Below are 6000 nucleotides of genomic sequence, written 5' to 3'. Positions count from 1 at the left end.
CAGTATATTACACTCGCCTAACATGGGAACATGATCAGTATATTACACTCGCCTAACATGGGGAATGATCAGTATATTACACTCGCCTAACATAGGAATGATCAGTATATTACACTCGCCTAACATAGGATGATCAGTATATTACACTCGCCTAACATGGGGATGATCAGTATATTACACTCGCCTAACATGGGATGATCAGTATATTACACTCGCCTAACATAGGAATGATCAGTATATTACACTCGCCTAACATAGGAATGATCAGTATATTACACTCGCCTAACATAGGAATGATCAGATATTACACTCGCCTACATGGGGAATGATCAGTATATTACACTCGCCTAACATAGGGAATGATCAGTATATTACACTCGCCTAACAATAGGAATGATCAGTATATTACACTCGCCTAACATAGGAATGATCAGTATATTACACTCGCCTAACATAGGAATGATCAGTATATTACACTCGCCTAACATAGGGATGATCAGTATATTACACTCGTCCTAACATGGGAATGATCAGTATATTCTACTAGATCGTATCTCGCCTAACATGGAGATGATCAGTATATTACACTCGCCTAACATAGGAATGATCAGTATATTACACTCGCCTAACATAGGGAATGATCAGTATATTACACTCGCCTAACATAGGAATGATCAGTATATTACACTCGCCTAACATGGAATGATCAGTATATTACACTCGCCTAACATGGGAATGATCAGTATATTACACTCGCCTAACATAGGAATGATCAGTATATTACACTCGCCTAACATAGGAATGATCAGTATATTACACTCGCTACATGGGGATGATCAGTATATTACACTCGCCTAACATGGGAATGATCAGTATATTACACTCGCCTAACATAGGAAATGATCAGTATATTACACTCGCCTAACATAGGAATGATCAGTATATTACACTCGCCTAACATGGGAATGATCAGTATATTACACTCGCCTAACATGGGGATGATCAGTATATTACACTCGCCTAACATAGGAATGATCAGTATATTACACTCGCCTAACATGGGATGATCAGTATATTACACTCGCCTAACATAGGAATGGTCAGTATATTACACTCGCCTAACATAGGAATGATCAGTATATTACACTCGCCTAACATGGGGATGATCAGTATATTAACACTCGCCTAACATAGGAATGATCAGTATATTACACTCGCCTAACATAGGAATGATCAGTATATTACACTCGCCTAACATGGGGATGATCAGTATATTACACTCGCCTAACATAGGAATGATCAGTATATTACACTCGCCTAACATGGGGATGATCAGTATATTACACTCGCCTAACATGCGAATGATCAGTATATTACACTCGCCTAACATGGGAATGATCAGTATATTACACTCGCCTAACATGGGGATGATCAGTATATTACACTCGCCTAACCATGGGAATGATCAGTATATTACACTCGCCTAACATAGGAATGATCAGTATATTACACTCGCCTAACATGGGGATGATCAGTATATTACACTCGCCTAACATGGGGATGATCAGTATATTACACTCGCCTAACATGGGAATGATCAGTATATTACACTCGCCTAACATGGGGATGATCAGTATATTACACTCGCCTAACATGGGGATGATCAGTATATTACACTCGCCTAACATGGGGATGATCAGTATATTACACTCGCCTAACATGCGAATGATCAGTATATTACACTCGCCTAACATGGGAATGATCAGTATATTACACTCGCCTAACATGGGGATGATCAGTATATTACACTCGGCCTAACATGGGAATGATCAGTATATTACACTCGCCTAACATAGGAATGATCAGTATATTACACTCGCCTAACATGGGATGATCAGTATATTACACTCGCCGAACATGGGATGATCAGTATATTACACTCGCCTAACATAGGAATGATCAGTATATTACACTCGCCTAACATAGGACATGATCAGTATATTACACTCGCCTAACATAGGAATGTTCAGTATATTACACTCGCCTAACATGGGGATGATCAGTATATTACACTCGCCTAACATGGGAATGATCAGTATATTACACTCGCCTAACATAGGAATGATCAGTATATTACACTCGCCTAACATAGGAATGATTCAGTATATTACACTCGCCTAACATAGGAATGATCAGTATATTACACTCGCCTAACATAGGAATGATCCGTATATTACACTCGCCTAACATGGAATGATCAGTATATTACACTCGCCTAACATAGGAATGATCAGTATATTACACTCGCCTAACATGGTGATGATCAGTATATTACACTCGCCTAACATAGGAATGATCAGTATATTACACTCGCTAACATGGGAATGATCAGTATATTACACTCGCCTAACATAGGAATGATCAGTATATTACACTCGCCTAACATAGGAATGATCAGTATATTACACTCGCCTAACATGGGAGATGATCAGTATATTACACTCGCCTAACATAGGAATGATCAGTATATTACACTCGCCTAACATGGGAATGATCAGTATATTACACTCGCCTAACATAGGAATGATCAGTATATTACACTCGCCTAACATAGGAATGATCAGTATATTACACTCGCCTAACATGGGGATGATCAGTATATTACACTCGCCTAACATGGGAATGATCAGTATATTACACTCGCCTAACATGGGAATGATCAGTATATTACACTCGCCTAACATAGGAATGATCAGTATATTACACTCGCCTAACATAGGAATGATCAGTATATTACACTCGCCTAACATAGGAATGATCAGTATATTACACTCGCCTAACATAGGAATGATCAGTATATTACACTCGCCTAACATAGGAATGATCAGTATATTACACTCGCCTAACATAGGTATGATCAGTATATTACACTCGCCTAACATGGGAATGATTAGTATATTACACTCGTTTAACATGGGAATGATCAGTATATTACACTCGCCTAACATGGGAATGATTAGTATATTACACTCGTTTAACATAGGAATGATCAGTATATTACACTCGCCTAACATAGGAATGATCAAATGATCAGTATATTACACTCGCCTAACATGTGAATGATCAGTATATTACACTCGCCTAACATGCGAATGATCAGTATATTACACTCGCTAACATGGGGATGATCAGTATATTACACTCGCCTAACATGGGATGATCAGTATATTACACTCGCCTAACATGGGATGATCAGTATATTACTACACTCGCCTAACATGGGATGATCAGTATATTACACTCGCCTAACATGGGAATGATCAGTGTATTACACTCGCCTAACATGGGAATGATCAGTATATTACACTCGCCTAACATGGGAATGATCAGTATATTACACTCGCCTAACATAGGAATGATCAGTATATTACACTCGCCTAACATGGGAATGATCAGTATATTACACTCGCCTAACATGGGATGATCAGTATATTACACTCGCCTAACATGGGGATGATCAGTATATTACACTCGCCTAACATGGGAATGATCAGTGTATTACACTCGCCTAACATGGGAATGATCAGTATATTACACTCGCCTAACATGGGAATGATCAGTATATTACACTCGCCTAACATAGGAATGATCAGTATATTACACTCTCCTAACATAGGAATGATCAGTATATTACACTCGCCTAACATAGGAATGATCAGTATATTACACTCGCCTAACATGGGAATGATCAGTATATTACACTCGCCTAACATAGGAATGATCAGTATATTACACTCGCCTAACATAGGAATGATCAGTATATTACACTCGCCTAACATGGGAATGATCAGTATATTACACTCGCCTAACATAGGAATGATCAGTATATTACACTCGCTTAACATGGGATGATCAGTATATTACACTCGCCTAACATAGGGATGATCAGTATATTACACTCGCCTAACATAGGAATGATCAGTATATTACACTCGCCTAACATGGGGATGATCAGTATATTACACTCGCCTAACATGGGAATGATCAGTATATTACACTCGCCTAACATGGGAATGATCAGTATATTACACTCGCCTAACATAGGAATGATCAGTATATTACACTCGCCTAACATAGGAATGATCAGTATATTACACTCGCCTAACATAGGAATGATCAGTATATTACACTCGCCTAACATAGGAATGATCAGTATATTACACTCGCCTAACATAGGAATGATCAGTATATTACACTCGCCTAACATAGGAATGATCAGTATATTACACTCGCCTAACATGGGAATGATTAGTATATTACACTCGTTTAACATGGAATGATCAGTATATTACACTCGCCTAACATGGGAATGATTAGTATATTACACTCCGTTTAACATAGGAATGATCAGTATATTACACTCGCCTAACATAGGAATGATCAGTATATTACACTCGCCTAACATAGGAATGATCAGTATATTACACTCGCCTAACATGGGAATGATCAGTATATTACACTCGCCTAACATAGGAATGATCAGTATATTACACTCGCTTAACATGGGGATGATCAGTATATTACACTCGCCTAACATAGGAATGATCAGTATATTACACTCGCCTAACATGTGAATGATCAGTATATTACACTCGCCTAACATGCGAATGATCAGTATATTACACTCGCCTAACATGGGGATGATCAGTATATTACACTCGCCTAACATGGGGATGATCAGTATATTACACTCGCCTAACATGGGATGATCAGTATATTACACTCGCCTAACATGGGGATGATCAGTATATTACACTCGCCTAACATGGGAATGATCAGTGTATTACACTCGCCTAACATGGGAATGATCAGTATATTACACTCGCCTAACATGGGAATGATCAGTATATTACACTCGCCTAACATAGGAATGATCAGTATATTACACTCGCCTAACATGGGGAATGATCAGTATATTACACTCGCCTAACATGGGGATGATCAGTATATTACACTCGCCTAACATGGGGATGATCAGTATATTACACTCGCCTAACATGGGAATGATCAGTGTATTACACTCGCCTAACATGGGAATGATCAGTATATTACACTCGCCTAACATGGGAATGATCAGTATATTACACTCGCCTAACATAGGAATGATCAGTATATTACACTCACCTAACATAGGAATGATCAGTATATTACACTCGCCTAACATAGGAATTATCAGTATATTACACTCGCTTAACATGGGGATGATCAGTATATTACACTCGCCTAACATAGGAATGATCAGTATATTACACTCGCCTAACATAGGAATGATCAGTATATTACACTCGCCTAACATGGGGATGATCAGTATATTACACTCGCCTAACATGGGAATGATCAGTATATTTACACTCGCCTAACATGGGAATGATCAGTATATTACACTCGCCTAACATGGGAATGATCAGTATATTACACTCGCCTAACATAGGAATGATCAGTATATTACACTCGCCTAACATGGGAATGATTAGTATATTACACTCGTTTAACATGGAATGATCAGTATATTACACTCGCCTAACATAGGAATGATCAGTATATTACACTCGCCTAACATTGGAATGATCAGTATATTACACTCGCCTAACATGGGAATGATTAGTATATTACACTCGTTTAACATGGGAATGATCAGTATATTACACTCGCCTAACATGGGAATGATTAGTATATTACACTCGTTTAACATAGGAATGATCAGTATATTACACTCGCCTAACATTAGGAATGATCAGTATATTACACTCGCCTAACATGGGAATGATCAGTATATTACACTCGCCTAACATGGGAATGATCAGTATATTACACTCGTTTAACATGGGAATGATCAGTATATTACACTCGCCTAACATGGGAATGATTAGTATATTACACTCGTTTAACATGGGAATGATCAGTATATTACACTCGTTTAACATAGGGAATGATCAGTAT

At 38.1% G+C, this 6000-nt stretch overlaps 1 protein-coding gene across 1 annotated transcript in view; it reads left to right on the top strand.

Moving 5' to 3' along the window:
- SSH1 (slingshot protein phosphatase 1) overlaps nucleotides 1-6000 on the top strand; it is a 118268-nt gene that overhangs the window by 950 nt on the left and 111318 nt on the right. The window lies entirely within an intron of this gene.

This window comes from Anomaloglossus baeobatrachus, chromosome 1 (genome assembly GCF_048569485.1).
Source record: "Anomaloglossus baeobatrachus isolate aAnoBae1 chromosome 1, aAnoBae1.hap1, whole genome shotgun sequence".
Lineage (NCBI taxonomy): Eukaryota > Metazoa > Chordata > Amphibia > Anura > Aromobatidae > Anomaloglossus > Anomaloglossus baeobatrachus.
Note: the sequence above shows the minus strand (reverse complement) of the source record. Positions and strands in the feature narration are given on the sequence as shown.